The sequence below is a fragment of the Lycium barbarum genome, chromosome 11 (assembly GCF_019175385.1).
Source record: "Lycium barbarum isolate Lr01 chromosome 11, ASM1917538v2, whole genome shotgun sequence".
Lineage (NCBI taxonomy): Eukaryota > Viridiplantae > Streptophyta > Magnoliopsida > Solanales > Solanaceae > Lycium > Lycium barbarum.
This window is the reverse complement of record NC_083347.1, coordinates 93,560,194-93,581,488: the sequence shown is the minus strand read 5'-3', so window position 1 is coordinate 93,581,488 and position 21,295 is coordinate 93,560,194. Positions and strand designations below refer to the sequence as shown.

Genomic DNA, 21,295 nt, shown 5'->3' with positions numbered 1-21,295 from the left:
GGAAAAGGGCGAGGCATTATATACGCATAGCCACCTGATCAATTGGTATATTATGATATCGTCCCGGACGCGGGATGCCTGGACGCGGGATATATGGTTATATGGATTGGGCCGTTCGTTCCTCGGCACTATTATATATATATGGATCGGGCTGCTTGTTCCAAAGCAATATTATATATATATACATATACATACACGGATCGGGCTGCACGTTCCGCAGCACTATTATGATACTATTATGATACATATGCGTGAGAAAGATTTTATGAAAAGCTAAGCATGCATGGTATCCGCCCTAAGAGGCAATCAGATGTACATGTTATTCCCTTATCTCATGTTATGTTCTATATTTCTTATTATGTCATTTTCCATGTTCGGTACCTCTTTCTATGTTACTATTAATGCCTTACATACTCAGTACTTTGTTCGTACTGACGTCCTTTCTTTCATGGACGCTGCGGTCATGCCCGCAGGTTAGCCAGCCGAGTGAGCCAGACCAGTATGACATCTTTCCAGTTCCAGCCTTGGGTATGCTATTTTGATATGTACATATATGGGTATGGCAGGGCCTTGTCCTGTCTCTTCCATAGTTATACTCCATAGAGGTCTGTAGACAGTTATGTACAGTAGGGTCGCAGTGCAGTCTTGTTAGTTATTATTTTGTGTGCAGTACGTGTAGCGGCCAAATCGGCCCTTGCTGTTGTCTCTTGTATGTATGGCTGTGAATACATATCTACATGCATGATTTATAAGCTTGGTGGTAGTGCTCATTATACGGATGCTACAGCGGGTAGTATCATTTAGATATCAGTTAAAGAAGGGCCACCAAGTTATCTAGTATAGAGCAGATGCGAGTTTAGGGGTGTTCGATCAGTAGTGGTTGGGTACTCGTCACGGTCCGCGGGTTCGGCTCGTGACAAAAGTGGTATCAGAGCAGTTCGTCCTACAGATTGTCTACAGATCGAGTCCAGTAGAGTCCTGTTTATGGGTGTGAAGCCGACCACACTTATAAATAGGAGGCTGCTGGGCATTTCAGAATCATTGACCTTTCTTTCTATCTTAGATCGTGCGATAGAGCCTGAGTCTAGGAAAGATCGCTTCTGATCCCTTTTTCTTGTTGGTAAGTGCAGACTGACGATGTCACACCCTGACCTTACTAGGGTGTGATGGGCACCCGACCCCATATCTGGAGCCGAGCGAACCCGCTGACTCTTGTTACATACTTAACTTTCTTAGACTCTTATATCAATAAAAATGGAAAACATAGTAAAACTTTCAAGAGATTTTTTTTTCCATCGTACTCAAGTCAAACAGAATCTGCAATCACATGGACTTTATGATACAACATATTATCGACACTCTATACCCACGACTCTGTCTGCAAAGTCTCTAACATCAAACAACCATCATGGCTCAGACACTCTGACTTGGCAGCACTCCAGAACAAGTGGAGCCTGCCAACTCCGCTGGAACATCTTCTATGATAGCTGTGGCTCATCTGGTGTACCTGCGCGGCATGAACGCAGCCCCCGAAGAAGAGGGGTCAGTACGAGTAATGTACTGAGTATGTAAGGCATGGATAGTGACATAATAAAGGAATATACAGTATGATTAATAACGGAATAGACATATGGAGATTATCTTTGACATAAGTAACCTGTACATATGAATGCCTTTCAGGCAGATGCCATGCATGCTTAGTCCCTTTTTAAGAAAAACAGTACTTCTTACTTACATGTACATAAAACAGATCATTTCAGAAAACGGTATCCTTTATTCACATTTACAGACGCCGAGTACATCGGTTGTCCCACCCCCCTCCCCAACAGTGTCCCAACATATTATATATAAATATATATATCACATATACAGACGCCGTATCCGGCTCTCCCATATCCCGCGTCCGGGCATCCCGCGTCCGGGACGAAATCCAGCTGAATCAGATGGTGATATAACAGTGGCCCTTTCCCTTTTCCCCGTATACATATACATATACATATTCACATTCACATTCATATACATATGTCATACTATTGGCATGCATGAGAGCTCAAAGAAAGTCATGTGTCCATCGGAGTGACGGAAGGTCGGTAGCCTCCGATTACATTATGGAACAACCATAGTCGCTTTGTCTCACCTTGAAGGAACAAGTATTATGAGGCGAGACTACCAATGAAAAGTGTCATTATGAGGAAAACATCAAATAGGGTCATAGGGTACAGTTTCATATACATAGGACCTTTTAGAGTAGTCATTACCTGTAATAGAGTTGAGATATCAAGAATTAGTTTAACGTTTCCATATTTTCCTTTTCATAGCAGAACATTTTGCCAACACATCTACCGTAGGCATTTTCTCATCTTGGACTACATCGTTATCATTATAAGATCATATTCATCATCTTAGTCATGGAATCATCTTTGTCATACTTATCATAGGCATATTCCCTTTCTTAACATCATCATTATCATTGTCATCATAGAAGTATCCTCATTACCATAGTTACAGTACTTGTCACTCAGTGAACGGGATAAGGATCAAAAGTTTTCTTTGGATTCTGCTTCAAAATAGATCAAACGGAACAATAAGGAAAATCCGGGGACCATGGGCCCACCTCGGGTCAAATGAGGCGGCGTACCAAATTTACATATGTTACATGTCATGGCGTTACTTGTGAGGGTTTTAGGGTAGTCGGGTCCTATTTATGCGAGTTCTGGAGGTTTAGGAAATTATTCCAACATTTTGCACATTTTTTAGTTCAATTCTACTGATTGAAAAAAAGAAAACTTTAGGCGCGGATTCCGGAGGGTAGATTTATTCCCGAGGCTCATATCCAACATATTCCGTGTAAGACATGCCATAGAAAGAAGGGTGAAGCCTTACATACCTTTTCTGCTTCTTATGCGACTCCAAATTCACGTTCCAAATCCGCCAAAATCTACAAATTGGTCATGTTTACCAAAACTTGATTAGAGCCTTTAGAAGTTGATTCTTTAAAGTAACACTTTGTCTGCCGAAATTTCGGCAGCATTTCCCCTGTAATATGCCACCCCCGAGAATATGGCTCAGCCCAATTCAACAGCAACCCAACCAACAACCAAGCTATAACGTCAATAATCAATTCAAGAATACATTCTAACATTAAGCGCTCTTCCTACATAGTCCGACAACATTCACAATATTTACAATGATTTAATGCTACCCGAAAACTTCAACAAAAGTGTAACCACACATTTTTATTCTAGATTCATAACCCACATTAAAACCATGCATTGCTAACATCATATTCATACAAACATAAAGAAGCATACTAATATTACATTAACTTCTCCACCAATCTACAACCAATTTCCATTTCGTTCCAACCCTTTAAACCTTCATATAATATCATAGAATCCGCAACGACATCGACTAGAATATTACATGAAATCAATTCATCATAGCTTACCACAAAATAACATACTCGGCCACAACAACTACACCCCTATTTTCATGAATTTCCATCCTTTTCCATACATTGCAACAACAACTAACATACTACATAGAATTAATCCATTCTCTTCCAAATCACACTATGACCACACGGCCACAACTACATATACACGGACAACTATTCAACATCCATATTTTCATAATCTTCATGAGTTCCATTCACTCCCACACACCACAACATACACAACCATACATAAAATATAAAAAAGATTAAGTTCTTACCCTTTTTCTTCAATTTCCCACTTGGCTAGAATGTTGATCTTGCAACAATAAATGTTCTACTTGTTCCAATGACCTCTTCTCCTTGCTAGGGACCTTCCAATTAGGAGAGAGTAATTTTTGAGAAATTTTTCCAAGGTTCTTGTTTCCTCCAAGCTTGGCCGAATTTGGCACTTTGTTTTTCTTCCAAAGTGTCTTCTTTTTTCTTTGTTTCTTCAACTCTCCAAATTGATGAATTAGTCCTCTCCTTTTATATATATATATAGTCTCCTCCAATCTTATGTGGCCACCTATCCATCTCTAGATTCTTCTTAATTTGGTGGCAAAGATGACTTATTTGTCATTTTCTTTTCTAGAGTTTTCTTGAAATTTTAACAAAGAAGACTAATGTCTTCTTTGGCAAGCTTTGCCCCTTATGTTGTTATAATTTACCATTAGCCCTTATTAATTAATAAAAATGTGGACATATAGGGGCATGCCACACGGCCAAGGGCCCTTCAAGAACATTCTTGATATTTTTTGTGAAATTCCCATTTTGCCCTTAGTCCTTCGCAATATTTTCCATGAACCCTTTTCGCGAATTTTCTTTTTTACCCTTAGTCTTCCTCACTATTTCCATACTACCAATGTTCGTAAATAATATTCACAACAACTTATACATTATAATAAATTTTTGAAAATGGTCATTCCCTTTACTTCGTCACGACTACTTTGGGATATCCGAACGTACGAAATACGGGATATAACGGACGAAAGATGAGGAGATCAGCCTTGGGCAGTAGGGGTGCTAAGAAGGCCCCCAGAGTAGATCCAGGACCCCAGGCTCCAGGACCGAGCAGAAAGAGCCTCAGCTATTCAATTGAGACCCCCTTTATAACATTCGTCCTCGAATGTTCAACTGGTCTTATGGAGTGTCATAATATTTCGGGAGGGTCCCTTTGTAGTCGTCCTTTCCTTCACGCTCACTCCTTATCCTTTACCTCATTCCTTTTATAATCGAACTTCTCGGTTTTTACATGAATCTTCTTCCCGTGTCGTGGATTTTCTACTTTGTTGGGCCAACGTATTATCCCTGTCTTTCTCAGATCATCTCTTTTCCGTTACTGTTTCGTGACCATATCTTAACAAAAGCCACACCTTTGGATTCTTACTACAATTCTTCTTCAGTCTCCTTTCGTACCTTCTTGATACAGGTGTACTTGTCTTTGACTTCATGTGTTGGTGCTCATTTCATTCATCGTTATTCCTTGTAAGCCTGATATGGCCTCACAGAACGTACTACTATATGGCACATTCCCGCCATCCAATACTTCCAGTTCAGGTAACAGAACAATTACGTCGGGACTTACCTTCATAAGCTTCCGCAGCCTTGCTCATTTTCTTTCGTTATACATATAGCTCATATAGGGAAACCTTATTCCTTATGACTTGGCTCTATCGCACGATCTAAGACAGAAAGAAGGTCAATATTTCCTAGATGTCCCGCAGCCTCCTGTTTATAAATGTGGCCGGCTTCACACCCATAAACAGGACTCTACAGGACACGACTTTGCAGACAACCCCTTGGACCGACCTGCTCTGATACCACTTTGTCACACCCTGACCTTACTAGGGTGTGATGGGCACCCGACCCCATATCTGGAGCCGAGCGAACCCGCTGACTCTTGTTACATACTTAACATTCTTAGACTCTTATATCAATAAAAATGGAAAACATAGTAAAACTTTCAAGAGATTTTTTTTTCCATCGTACTCAAGTCAAACAGAATCTGCAATCACATGGACTTTATGATACAACATATTATCGACACTCTATACCCACGACTCTGTCTGCAAAGTCTCTAACATCAAACAAACATCATGGCTCAGACACTCTGACTCGGCAGCACTCCAGAACAAGTGGAGCCTGCCAACTCCGCTGGAACATCTTCTATGATAGCTGTGGCTCATCTGGTGTACCTGCGCGGCATGAACGCAGCCCCCGAAGAAGAGGGGTCAGTACGAGTAATGTACTGAGTATGTAAGGCATGAATAGTGACATAATAAAGGAATATACAGTATGATTAATAACGGAATAGACATATGGAGATTATCTTGGACAGAAGTAACCTGTACATATGAATGCCTTTCAGGCAGATGCCATGCATGCCTAGTCCCTTTTTGAGAAAAACAGTACTTCTTACTTACATGTACATAAACCAGAACATTTCAGAAAATGGTATCCTTTATTCACATTTACAGACGCCGAGTACATCGGCTCTCCCACCCCCCTCCCCAATAGTGTCCCAATATATTATATATAAATATATATATCACATATACAGACGCCGTATCCGGCTCTGCCATATCCCGCGTCCGGGCATCCCGCGTCCGGGACGAAATCCAGCTGAATCAGGTGGTGATAAAACAGTGGCCCTTTCCCTTTTCCCTGTATACATATACATATACATATTCACATTCATATACATATGTCATACTATTGGCATGCATGAGAGCTCAAAGAAAGTCATGTGTCCATCGGAGTGACGGAAGGTCGGTAGCCTCCGATTACATTATGGAACAACCATAGTCGCTTTGTCTCACCTTGAAGGAACAAGTATTATGAGGCGAGACTACCAATGAAAAGTGTCATTATGAGGAAAACATCAAATAGGGTCATAGGGTACAGTTTCATATACATAGGACCTTTTAGAGTAGTCATTACCTGTAATAGAGTTGAGATATCAAGAATTAGTTTAACGTTTCCATATTTTCCTTTTCATAGCAGAACATTTTGCCAACACATCTACCGTAGGCATTTTCTCATCTTGGACTACATCGTTATCATTATAAGATCATATTCATCATCTTAGTCATGGAATCATCTTTGTCATACTTATCATAGGCATATTCCCTTTCTTAACATCATCATTGTCATCATAGAAGTATCCTCATTAGCATAGTTACAGTACTTGTCACTCGGTGAACGGGATAAGGATCAAAAGTTTTCTTTGGATTCTGCTTCAAAATAGATCAAACGGAACAATAAGGAAAATCCGGGGACCATGGGCCCACCTCGGGTCAAATGAGGCGGCGTACCAAATTTACATATGTTACATGTCATGGCGTTACTTGTGAGGGTTTTAGGGTAGTCGGGTCCTATTTATGCGAGTTCTGGAGGTTTAGGAAATTATTCCAACATTTTGCACAATTTTTAGTTCAATTCTACTGATTGAAAAAGAGAAATATTTAGGCGCGGATTCCAGAGGGTAGAGTTATTCCCGAGGCTCATATCCAACATATTCCGTCTAAGACATGCCATAGAAAGAAGGGTGAAGTCTTACATACCTTTTCTGCTTCTTATGCGACTCCAAATTCACGTTCCAAATCCGCCAAAATCTACAAATTGGTCATGTTTACCAAAACTTGATTAGAGCCTTTAGAAGTTGATTCTTTAAAGTAACACTTTGTCTGCCGAAATTTCGGCAGCATTTCCCCTGTAATATGTCACCCCCGAGAATATGGCTCAGCCCAATTCAACAGCAACCCAACCAACAACCAAGCTATAACGTCAATAATCAATTCAAGAATACATTCTAACATTAAGCGCTCTTCCTACATAGTCCGACAACATTCACAATATTCACAATGATTTAATGCTACCCGAAAACTTCAACAAAAGTGTAACCACACATTTTTATTCTAGATTCATAACCCACATTAAAACCATTCATTGCTAACATCATATTCATACAAACATAAAGAAGCATACTAATATTACATTAACTTCTCCACCAATCTACAACCAATTTCCATTTCGTTCCAACCCTTTAAACCTCCATATAATATCATAGAATCCGCAACGACATCGACTAGAATATTACATGAAATCAATTCATCATAGCTTACCACACAATACCATTCTCGGCCACAACAACTACACCCCTATTTTCATGAATTTCCATCCTTTTCCATACATTGCAACAACAACTAACATACTACATAGAATTAATCCATTCTCTTCCAAATCACACTATGACCACACGGCCACAACTACATATACACGGACAACTATTCAACATCCATATTTTCATAATCTTCATGAGTTCCATTCACTCCCACACACCACAACATACACAACCATACATAAAATATAAAAAAGATTAAGTTCTTACCCTTTTTCTTCAATTTCCCACTTGGCTAGAATGTTGATCTTGCAACAATAAATGTTCTACTTGTTCCAATGACCTCTTCTCCTTGCTAGGGACCTTCCAATTAGGAGAGAGTAATTTTTGAGAAATTTTTCCAAGGTTCTTGTTTCCTCCAAGCTTGGCCGAATTTGGCACTTTGTTTTTCTTCCAAAGTGTCTTCTTTTTTCTTTGTTTCTTCAACTCTCCAAATTGATAAATTAGTCCTCTCCTTTTATATATATATATAGTCTCCTCCAATCTTATGTGGCCACCTATCCATCTCTAGATTCTTCTTAATTTGGTGGCAAAGATGACTTATTTGTCATTTTCTTTTCTAGAGTTTTCTTGAAATTTTAACAAAGAAGACTAATGTCTTCTTTGGCAAGCTTTGCCCCTTATGTTGTTATAATTTACCATTAGCCCTTATTAATTAATAAAAATGTGGACATATAGGGGCATGCCACACGGCCAAGGGCCCTTCAAGAACATTCTTGATATTTTTTGTGAAATTCCCATTTTGCCCTTAGTCCTTCGCAATATTTTCCATGAACCCTTTTCGCGAATTTTCTTTTTTACCCTTAGTCTTCCTCACTATTTCCATACTACCAATGTTCGTAAATAATATTCACAACAACTTATACATTATAATAAATTTTTGAAAATGGTCATTCCCTTTACTTCGTCACGACTACTTTGGGATATCCGAACGTACGAAATACGGGATATAACGGACGAAAGATGAGGAGATCAGCCTTGGGCAGTAGGGGTGCTAAGAAGGCCCCCAGAGTAGATCCAGGACCCCAGGCTCCAGGACCGAGCAGAAAGAGCCTCAGCTATTCAATTGAGACCCCCTTTATAACATTCGTCCTCGAATGTTCAACTGGTCTTATGGAGTGTCATAATATTTCGGGAGGGTCCCTTTGTAGTCGTCCTTTCCTTCACGCTCACTCCTTATCCTTTACCTCATTCCTTTTATAATCGAACTTCTCGGTTTTTACATGAATCTTCTTCCCGTGTCGTGGATTTTCTACTTTGTTGGGCCAACGTATTATCCCTGTCTTTCTTAGATCATCTCTTTTCCGTTACTGTTTCGTGACCATATCTTAACAAAAGCCACACCTTTGGATTCTTACTACAATTCTTCTTCAGTCTCCTTTCGTACCTTCTTGATACAGGTGTACTTGTCTTTGACTTCATGTGTTGGTGCTCATTTCATTCATCGTTATTCCTTGTAAGCCTGATATGGCCTCACAGAACGTACTACTATATGGCACATTCCCGCCATCCAATACTTCCAGTTCAGGTAACAGAACAATTACGTCGGGACTTACCTTCATAAGCTTCCGCAGCCTTGCTCATTTTCTTTCGTTATACATATAGCTCATATAGGGAAACCTTATTCCTTATGACTTGGCTCTATCGCACGATCTAAGATAGAAAGAAGGTCAATATTTCCTAGATGTCCCGCAGCCTCCTGTTTATAAATGTGGCCGGCTTCACACCCATAAACAGGACTCTACAGGACACGACTTTGCAGACAACCCCTTGGACCGACCTGCTCTGATACCACTTTGTCACACCCTGACCTTACTAGGGTGTGATGGGCACCCGACCCCATATCTGGAGCCGAGCGAACCCGCTGACTCTTGTTACATACTTAACATTCTTAGACTCTTATATCAATAAAAATGGAAAACATAGTAAAACTTTCAAGAGATTTTTTTTTCCATCGTACTCAAGTCAAACAGAATCTGCAATCACATGGACTTTATGATACAACATATTATCGACACTCTATACCCACGACTCTGTCTGCAAAGTCTCTAACATCAAACAAACATCATGGCTCAGACACTCTGACTCGGCAGCACTCCAGAACAAGTGGAGCCTGCCAACTCCGCTGGAACATCTTCTATGATAGCTGTGGCTCATCTGGTGTACCTGCGCGGCATGAACGCAGCCCCCGAAGAAGAGGGGTCAGTACGAGTAATGTACTGAGTATGTAAGGCATGAATAGTGACATAATAAAGGAATATACAGTATGATTAATAACGGAATAGACATATGGAGATTATCTTGGACAGAAGTAACCTGTACATATGAATGCCTTTCAGGCAGATGCCATGCATGCCTAGTCCCTTTTTGAGAAAAACAGTACTTCTTACTTACATGTACATAAACCAGAACATTTCAGAAAATGGTATCCTTTATTCACATTTACAGACGCCGAGTACATCGGCTCTCCCACCCCCCTCCCCAATAGTGTCCCAATATATTATATATAAATATATATATCACATATACAGACGCCGTATCCGGCTCTCCCATATCCCGCGTCCGGGCATCCCGCGTCCGGGACGAAATCCAGCTGAATCAGGTGGTGATAAAACAGTGGCCCTTTCCCTTTTCCCCGTATACATATACATATACATATTCACATTCATATACATATGTCATACTATTGGCATGCATGAGAGCTCAAAGAAAGTCATGTGTCCATCGGAGTGACGGAAGGTCGGTAGCCTCCGATTACATTATGGAACAACCATAGTCGCTTTGTCTCACCTTGAAGGAACAAGTATTATGAGGCGAGACTACCAATGAAAAGTGTCATTATGAGGAAAACATCAAATAGGGTCATAGGGTACAGTTTCATATACATAGGACCTTTTAGAGTAGTCATTACCTGTAATAGAGTTGAGATATCAAGAATTAGTTTAACGTTTCCATATTTTCCTTTTCATAGCAGAACATTTTGCCAACACATCTACCGTAGGCATTTTCTCATCTTGGACTACATCGTTATCATTATAAGATCATATTCATCATCTTAGTCATGGAATCATCTTTGTCATACTTATCATAGGCATATTCCCTTTCTTAACATCATCATTGTCATCATAGAAGTATCCTCATTAGCATAGTTACAGTACTTGTCACTCGGTGAACGGGATAAGGATCAAAAGTTTTCTTTGGATTCTGCTTCAAAATAGATCAAACGGAACAATAAGGAAAATCCGGGGACCATGGGCCCACCTCGGGTCAAATGAGGCGGCGTACCAAATTTACATATGTTACATGTCATGGCGTTACTTGTGAGGGTTTTAGGGTAGTCGGGTCCTATTTATGCGAGTTCTGGAGGTTTAGGAAATTATTCCAACATTTTGCACAATTTTTAGTTCAATTCTACTGATTGAAAAAGAGAAATATTTAGGCGCGGATTCCAGAGGGTAGAGTTATTCCCGAGGCTCATATCCAACATATTCCGTCTAAGACATGCCATAGAAAGAAGGGTGAAGTCTTACATACCTTTTCTGCTTCTTATGCGACTCCAAATTCACGTTCCAAATCCGCCAAAATCTACAAATTGGTCATGTTTACCAAAACTTGATTAGAGCCTTTAGAAGTTGATTCTTTAAAGTAACACTTTGTCTGCCGAAATTTCGGCAGCATTTCCCCTGTAATATGTCACCCCCGAGAATATGGCTCAGCCCAATTCAACAGCAACCCAACCAACAACCAAGCTATAACGTCAATAATCAATTCAAGAATACATTCTAACATTAAGCGCTCTTCCTACATAGTCCGACAACATTCACAATATTCACAATGATTTAATGCTACCCGAAAACTTCAACAAAAGTGTAACCACACATTTTTATTCTAGATTCATAACCCACATTAAAACCATTCATTGCTAACATCATATTCATACAAACATAAAGAAGCATACTAATATTACATTAACTTCTCCACCAATCTACAACCAATTTCCATTTCGTTCCAACCCTTTAAACCTTCATATATTATCATAGAATCCGCAACGACATCGACTAGAATATTACATGAAATCAATTCATCATAGCTTACCACACAATAACATTCTCGGCCACAACAACTACACCCCTATTTTCATGAATTTCCATCCTTTTCCATACATTGCAACAACAACTAACATACTACATAGAATTAATCCATTCTCTTCCAAATCACACTATGACCACACGGCCACAACTACATATACACGGACAACTATTCAACATCCATATTTTCATAATCTTCATGAGTTCCATTCACTCCCACACACCACAACATATACATCCATACATAAAAGATAAAAAAGATTAAGTTCTTACCCTTTTTCTTCAATTTCCCACTTGGCTAGAATGTTGATCTTGCAACAATAAATGTTCTACTTGTTCCAATGACCTCTTCTCCTTGCTAGGGACCTTCCAATTAGTAGAGAGTAATTTTTGAGAAATTTTTCCAAGGTTCTTGTTTCCTCCAAGCTTGGCCGAATTTGGCACTTTGTTTTTCTTCCAAAGTGTCTTCTTTTTTCTTTGTTTCTTCAACTCTCCAAATTGATGAATTAGTCCTCTCCTTTTATATATATATATAGTCTTCTCCAATTTTATGTGGCCACCTATCCATCTCTAGATTCTTCTTAATTTGGTGGCAAAGATGACTTATTTGTCATTTTTGTTTCTAGAGTTTTCTTGAAATTTTAACAAAGAAGACTAATGTCTTCTTTGGCAAGCTTTGCCCCTTATGTTGTTATAATTTACCATTAGCCCTTATTAATTAATAAAAATGTGGACATATAGGGGCATGCCACACGGCCAAGGGCCCTTCAAGAACATTCTTGATATTTTTTGTGAAATTCCCATTTTTCCCTTAGTCCTTCGCAATATTTTCCATGAACCCTTTTCGCGAATTTTCTTTTTTACCCTTAGTCTTCCTCACTATTTCCATACTACCAATGTTCGTAAATAATATTCAAAACAACTTATACATTATAATAAATTTTTGAAAATGGTCATTCCCTTTACTTTGGGATATCCGAACGTACGAAATACGGGATATAACCGAAGAAAGATGAGGAGATCAGCCTTGGGCAGTAGGGGTGCTAAGAAGGCCCCCAGAGTAGATCCAGGACCCCAGGCTCCAGGACCGAGCAGAAAGAGCCTCAGCTATTCAATTGAGACTGATCCCTCGGAGGACCCAGCGACTATTCCTCCAGAGTTTCTAACTTCCAGGGAGGAGGACCCTTCGGAGGATAGTTACGACACGGACCCGTCTGAGGGTTCATATGGGACAACGGAGGAGGAGATTCCTGAGGCCGTACCAGCTTCTCTTCTGGTAGAACACTACGTCAGACTAGCCACCCCGGTGAGTGTTACTGATTACTCTAGCCCTCTATCCTGGCCGTCGGTAAACCAGGAGTTGCCTCATTATCCGTATCCCTCAAACTCAGATGAGAGAGATGATGAAGGCCAGATGAGCAGATGGTGGGAAGACAATGATGAAGAGAACACTTCCTTTTATAGCCAACCAGATCAAGCTAAGGACCGATCGACTACAGGTATATGAGTCTTTATTGGAATTTCCTATGTGTGTGCATTTACTGTAGGTCACTACTTAATAGCGGCGATTTATAAGTAACGGCGATCAAGGTGTTTTCGCCATAATTGGGAATCATGAAATCTAGGATGAAATGTAGTCATACACGCAGATTAAAAGTGAATATTGAGGATTGAAAAGGCCAAAATAGTATTTCCGTAGTTGGAAGAGTAAGAGATCCTTTCTAATCCGGACGGAGATGCATTACGAGAATCTATTGGAGTCCGTTAGAATTTCAACTTGTTCTAGGTCATGTGATAAAGGTCACACAGTAGGGTGGATGCGATCATACCAGCATTAACGCACCGGATCCCATTAGCACTGTAAGGTTAAGCGTGCTGGGGTGAGAGTAATACCAGGATGGGTGACCCTCTGGGAAGAGTACTAAGATTCCTACAAATTCAGACATAAGAGACAGATGAGAATCTAAAGTAGCCTAAGGGAAATTGGCGTATGCGGAGTGGTTGGAAACCCCGAAAGATCACGAAGAATGAGGCGGACTAGATCGGCAAAGAGAAAAAAGTGCATCAAAGCTTTAGAACTAGGATGAGTTTGAGTAGTATTTGGAGATATACATTGTAAGCGAGGCGTTAGTATATATATGTATGTATGTGTATGACATCCCATATGTGGCTGCGCCAATTGGTATGTGTGTCCCAGCAACCGGCGCTGCTATATACTGAAGGCATTAATCGAACAGAGTAGTGAAGTTTAAGTGACAAATGTTATCAGGTAAGTTGATGTTATTTTCGGTACAGGTTAGATTTGGAAAGTTCTAATGCAATAACATTAGGGAAAGGAAGAAAGTGAGTATATAGAAAGTAAAGAGATTAGAATGCCCTGGAAAAAAAAAGGTGTAAGAAACGGGGGTGAGTGAAGCTTCCAAGTGAGACGATGGGTAAGGCAAGGGACTATTTGGATAAAATTCAAATGTAGGCATGCGAAAGGGATAAAGTATGGTAGTATGGGACAAAAGATGAATGTGTGGGGTCAGAAAACAGACTTCGATAAGTGGGACTACAGGATAGTAATCACAAGTAGGGATGTGAAGTAAGAGAGAGAATGATCAGGCCTTGCAACGATACTAAGCGATTTTCAGCTCTCGAGAGGTATATAAAGGGATAAATGTGTAGTTATACTAACACGGATTCCATGGAAATGGAGAATCCTTCCTAAAGGATGATTTAAGAATAGAACGGATTTGTACGTTTAAAGGAATATTTCACGAACTTCAGGGTTAATACTATAAAATAACAAGTAGAGAAGGGCGCTCGATGAGAAAGGAACTCAAGGAAAGTTTGAGGATGGAAGTGGGAAAGGTACACTAATGGGTTGATCAAAAAGAGAGGAGAGAAGTGAAAGGGGAGAAAGGAAAAATTGAGCAATCCCCAAGGACAAGCGAGAGGATAATGAATTAATATGCTAACCGGAAGGTAGTACATCAATGACATGGGATGAGGATAAGGAATATCGAGATTCGATTATAAAGGGAACAGAAGGATGTATGGGAAATATTCATGAGTATAGACCAGCCTTAACGGCAGGAAGGAGAAGAGAGAAGAGAGAATATTGCAAGGACTTCACGACACGAACAAGAAGTGGCACAACACTGGAAGAACTACAACGCATAGATGGGATGCAAATAAGTAGTCCAGGAAAATTTCGAAAAGGTGAGCTAAGTGAATAAGAAGTGGAAGGGTGTGGCATATTAACTCTCAATGATATATTGTAGACGTAAAGTGAAATCGAAAACTTAGGTTAAGAAGAATTTCAGTGAAACTGGTCGTGGAGGAAGATGAGGTATAAAAAGAGCAAAGTGTGACCAAACGTTCCGTAAAATGTTTTGATGAATTCCAATGTCCTTATTAACTTGTTGATTCGAGAAAATGTTCAGTCATAAGAGGTAGAAGTAGAAGGGCCTTAAAGAAGACAGCGAGAATGGGTTGGTAATGCATAAGCGCTTCATTTAAATGCAAAGCCCTCGATTAGTGGATAGGAAAATAAGTTAAGCTAAACGATGAGAGAAATATGGTATTATAAGAGATCAAACGAGTTGGAGGATCGTTAGGGTTGTCCGATGACTACTGATATTTAGGATTTACTGCTGTATAAGAACACCCTTAAAAAGAGGGGAAGAGCATATCTAGTCCTGAAATGAAGTATAGCATTGTCAAAATTTTAAAGAAAGGAAGATGTTAGTTTAAAGAGGCCAAAATTCGGGATACAGTGGCATATTAAGAATACACTAAGAAGGAGCAGAAACAAATTAAAGACAAGCATACCACAAAGAAAATCTGAAAAGGAATTAAAATGGATCAAGAGAATACTTCATGCGGACGTGAGATATGATATTTCTAGACTAGGGAAGTAGGTGCCGCACCTAAATAGGCAGCAATGTATTCTAAAGAGTAATAAAGAAAGCAAGGAAGGTCTCCAAGATAATTTCACAGAGAATGATGGAAAGGATGACGAATCCAAAGGACACTTGAGATGACAACAAGAGGGAGTTTTAGTGCCGGAAGGGATGTCAATAGTAGCAAAAGGAGCAACGGTGGGCAGTTTGGCAATTTCCCAAAGGAAGGAAGAATGTTGTTCAGCTGTATCACCAGACATTAGGAAGCATCTCACGGATCATTGATTATACTGAATATGAGAGCATATATTATGGAATTATAGGAACCCTCAACGTGAAGTTGTGCCCAACTAAAATAGGAAGAAGGCCACACTGGAAAGCTAACAGAGAACAACGACTGATGAGGTAATCGCTGGAATAAGGAAATCGAGGATAAATATACTTATGTTGCAAGAAAGTCGTAATGAAGTAAGAATTGCCATAGCCCTATGTTTTTGAATTGAATTGCGAGATTTGAGGGAAGGAAGAAAAAGTTTTGGTAAAAGCTCAAAGATATGACGAGCTATGAAATTAGTTTGAACTTGGACTATAGATTGTTCCAAGCGATGCGCACAGAAGAGTATTAAAAATGGTGAAGAAGCATTGTATATATACTCATTTTGGACATTGTTGTAACTGATTTTGGAAAGGAGTTGGGAAGGATATCTTGAGGAACATAACCATTATATTTACTAGCCATAAAGAGATATTGAGCATATATTTGGGGTATCAGTGTGAGAGCGGCTGTGATGTGGATGAAAAGAATTAGAGAGCTTGACTGATAAACTACAAGGAGTCAAATACAGTGTGTATCCAAAATCAACGGGTACAAGAAGGAATAATACGAGATGGCAGCAAAGGAGTAAACGCCAAAAGGGCGTCGTATTTAAGCAAGGGAGCTGCCCGCCGATAGGGAAACAAGGAGTGAGAAAAACGGGTACTTGCAAGACAATAAGTAGTTATGGCATGACAAGTTGAGACTACGATGATGGAAATAGAACGGAGCGGGATACGAGTTGATACCTGATAATGTACATAAGAACAAAGAAGTGATGAAACGCATAGATGAGTCCAAAGAAAGAGTTAAGATAGAACGGGAAGAGATTGATCAATTTATAGCATAAAGATATGGAAATTGGATACCAAAAGGAAGGCAACCGCTTTATGAAACCAATGGAGATGTTGTGGGTTTGTATACTACAACATTCGAGGATGAAAGTTTTTAAGGGGGGAAGAATGTTACACCTCGTAGTTCTATACGTTGAAATTCATAAATATTGGCCGCCCCAAGTGTAGACTTTGGAGTCACTCTCAAGGATAGGTATGATTTCATGCGTTTATGCTATAATCATGAAAAGATTAGTTTATGTAGCAAGCCATGAGAGAATTGGAATGCAGATGAATTGTGATCAAGAGTGATATGCGCCTATTTTATGGTCATAACGGTCTAAGATCATGTATGAGAAGTATTGGAAAGATTGGAGGTCGAACGGGAGAAGAGCGAAAATCTGGTTGAATTGGACAGAATTGCCCTTCGCTTTTGCGACAACCAGAAATATTCTAGACCATCGCATTCGCGAGAAACCCTCGCGTTCGCGAAGTTCAGTGATTAAATCAGTTCCACCGACTTTGTCACTCTATAAAAGGACCAAACCTCATTTATTTTCACTCAAAAATCAGTCCCTAAGCTCAGCAAACATTAGGGGTATTTATGACATAAAATAAGTGAGGAATTGGAGTGATTTTGATTAATCGAGGCTCGGGTAGTGCATAACCATAATTCTAGTATTGTTGTGCGGTGGATTTTGGCGTGGATTCAAAGCGGATATCGGAGATATTGCTATTTCAACAACAATAAGGTATGAATCTCTTTCTATTTACGTTAATACCAGTTTATTCACGAAGATAGAGTGGTTAAATAATTGTATAGTAAGTTGGTTAGTTACGAAAGTTGGAAAACAACGTGTGGGCTATTTTATGGTATATATTTGTGTTGGAAATGATGTTATTGATGTTGGTATTGTTGTTGTTGGTGGTGGTGGTTGCTGAATTGAGATTTCGGGCTAGACATATAAACAGGGGAGATGCTGCCCGATTTTCGGCAGAATATAGAATAGTTTAACTTGAAAGCTTAGCACAAGTATACTACGATGAATCTAACGATAGTGCGAATCCTCTTAAATGTAGACTTCCGAGCTCGGACGAATAAGTGGAGGCTGAACAGGTATGTTAAGGCTCGCCCCTTTCTTTCAAAGGCATGATTCCTATGGTTGATTCCATAAATGTTTCCATGACCTCCTTGTTTCTAAATTTAGAAGTTCATGATTCAAGGCATGTCTCTTTTTTTGGTAATCCATAAATGTTTTCCAAAATGTCCGTATTTTTCCAAACCAGAGATTTATGATTCTGTAAGCTCTTAATGCAACAACGATGGACATGTGTTCTTACAATCATAACGGTGATGTCAAAAAGGAGAATATCTCTATGATGATGATGATTTTATGTTTAAAAGTCTCAAGTTATGAGATCAATGATGATATGAGAATGTTGAGCTATTTCTTGAGTTTCTCAATTTTATTCATCGATGATGACTCTATTTCTAAAAGGTCCAGAGTGTATGAATTGACGTTTTATGAGATTTATGATCTTATTCTATGTTTTCCCTTAATGTTATCCTTCATTGAGAGTCTCAGCTCGTAATGCTAGTTCCTTCAAGGTGAGATATGATGATTATGATATTCCATAATATAATCGGGGGTTACCGACCTTACGTCACTCCGATAGAGTTATAGCTTTTCGAGGGCTCTCACGCATGCTACTTATACTTATATATGTATATGCTATATATATATGGGTTTATGGGAAAAGGGCGAGGCGTTGTATACGTATAGCCACCTAATCAGTTGGTATATTATGATATCGTCACGGACACGGGATGCCCGTACGCGGGATATATGGTTATATGGACCGGGCCGTTCGTTCCTCGGCACTATTATATATATATATATATATATATATATATATATATATATATATATATATATATATATATATATATATATGGATCGGGCTACACGTTCCGCAGCAATATTATGTATATATATATATATATATATATAGATCGGGCTGCACGTTCCGCAGCACTATTATGATACATATGCATGAGAAAGATTTTATGAAAAGCTAAGCATGCATAGTATCCGTCCTAAGAGGAAATCAGATGTACAGGTTATTCCCTTATCTCATGCTATGTTCTATATTTCTCATTATATTATTTTCTATGTTTGGTACCTCTTTCTATGTTACTATTAATGTCTTACATACTCAGTACTCTGTTCGTACTGACGTCCTTTCTTTCATGGACACTGCGCTCATGCCCGCAGGTTCGGATAGCCAACTGAGTGAGCCAGACCAGTAGGACCTCTTTCCAGTTCTAGCCAGCAAGCTCCATTTGTACCGGAGCTACAGCCTTGGGTATGCTATTTTGATATGTACATATATGGGTATGACAGGGCCTTGTCCTGTCTCTTATACAGTTATACTCCATAGAGGTCTGTAGTCAGTTGTGTACAGTAGGGTCACAGTGCAGTCCTGTTAGCTACTATTTGGTGTGCAGTACGTGTAGCGGCCAAATCGGCCCTTGTTGGTGTCTCTTGTATGTATGCCTGTGAATACGTATCTACATGCATGATTTATAAGCTTTGTGGAAGTGCTCATTATACGGAAGCTATATCGGGTAGTATCGTTTAGACATCAGTTAAAGAAGGGCCACCAAGTTATCTAGTATAGAGCAGATGTGAGTTTAGGGGTGCTCGATCAACAGTAGTTGGGCACTCGTCACGGTCCGCAGGTTCGGGTGGTGACACTAAACATGAAAACCCTAGTTTTTCTATAAGGGGGGCATATGTGTAGAATTAGATTAAAGCTCTAATGTTTCTCATCTGAAACCATTGTAGTGTGATTGTTGAACCTTGGGAACTCCGTTTTGCAAGCTTTTAGCGGGATATGAGGTATGTCTCTTTTTTAATATACTCTTTCGAATGGTTTTTATGAACTCTTTGGTTGCGGTTCGTGTGCGTGAGGGACAATCCCACATTAAATCTTTTTTGTACTATATTAAATATACATATTCATGAATGTTTTCCTCTTTAAAGGATTATTGAAAATAGAGATATAAAGCTTTGGTACTCGAACTTGAACTACCCCATAAGGGATGTTTCAACTTGATAATTGAAAAGCTTGCCTATGTCATGTGAATGCTGTCTAATGGATTGTGTTGAACTTGAAACTTGTTTAAAGAAGTGAACCTGATTTCTAAAACTGAAATGGCTTGATGTACCCCTATAACGAGATGATGAACATAATTTTTAATGAATAATCTGATTATTATGATATGACACGTGATTCGGCTTCTATGCTTGTATGGTGATTCGTCTATTTTGCCATGATTTATATGGTTTGTGTTTGTCCTAGCTACTCGGGAGGAAGGGTAGTCACTATGCATCCTAGTGGGGTTTGCCTAGCCGTTCGGGAGGAAGAGTGGCCATCGAGGGTCGACGACTCCGGTGTGGTTCATACCTAGCCATTCGGGAGGAAGAGTGGTCATCGAGGGTTCATAACCCTGATGTGGTTTTGGCTAGCTATTTGGGAAGAAGGATAACCGTCGAGGATGACAAACCCCGATGTGGTGCTTCTATGCGGTTTAGGGAACCTTAAATGGTCGTCCCTTCGTTATGTTGATTTGGGCCTTTATTGGCTTGTGTGATACTTTGGTTGCCTGTGAGTGGCTTGTTAATGATCTTGAATTCATAATTGAAAGACTTAAATGTGATAAACGACATAACGAGTTGAAATTGATTTATTTATTCTTTAACGGTTTTCATTAATGGTGTTACTAAGTTTTGTGATTTATTCTATCTCTTAATTTAAAACTGCTTTTATTGACACCGCTTTACTGATCCTTATTATATTATTTTGTTATATTAACTATTTTCCCGGAGACACTCACTGAATACCCAGTACTCAGGCATACCATTATTGTTTTTGATGGTGTGTTAGGTAACGAAGAAGAGTAGGTATAGACAGATCTCGTGGATTAGGAGTACTTGCTGCTTTCCAGATTGTTGGTGAGCCCATACATTTGGTCATGGGTTTTCATTGAGTCAATTATTACTTCTTAGCAGTTTCAGGTTGTGTCCTGAGTTAGTTTATTTCTTAGAAGCTTCATAGATAGTTGTCAAATTGTGGGGTGATGTTAAAAGTCTCATATGACTTATGGAGGTGTTTGCCATGTTTATGACGATTTATTTATATTAGACTTCCGCTGGTTTTGCTCTATAATTGTTAGCATGATTTTATTTAGTTGGTTATAACTTGTTTAATTAAATAATGAAAGATTATTAAAAAGGACTTGTTGTTTAATTATTTATAAGGTGCTTCTAGTGTTGTTCATAGCATTGGATGTCTGTTACATCCAGGGTGGGTTTTGGGGCGTGACATACACTTCCCAGACTCCCATGACCACTCCACTACCGGATCCCACTCCCCACAATCCAAACGTTATACCCCTTCCCCTCTTCCATTCTCTTTAAAAGTCCTTCCCTCACCCATATCGTCCCCATTC

At 39.4% G+C, this 21,295-nt stretch overlaps 2 long non-coding RNA genes across 2 annotated transcripts; both read right to left on the bottom strand.

The window, feature by feature from the left end:
• Positions 1-5,459: 5,459 nt before the first annotated feature.
• LOC132620476 (uncharacterized) lies at positions 5,460-7,966 on the bottom strand. The gene is made up of 3 exons (XR_009574923.1): positions 7,866-7,966; positions 7,039-7,089; positions 5,460-5,670 (listed from the first exon to the last, which is right to left on the bottom strand). It is a non-coding gene; the product is annotated as an uncharacterized LOC132620476 (long non-coding RNA).
• Positions 7,967-9,610: 1,644 nt separating this feature from the next.
• Positions 9,611-12,128, bottom strand: LOC132620477 (uncharacterized). Its single transcript, XR_009574924.1, has 3 exons — positions 12,017-12,128; positions 11,190-11,240; positions 9,611-9,821 (listed from the first exon to the last, which is right to left on the bottom strand). It is a non-coding gene; the product is annotated as an uncharacterized LOC132620477 (long non-coding RNA).
• Positions 12,129-21,295: the final 9,167 nt, after the last annotated feature.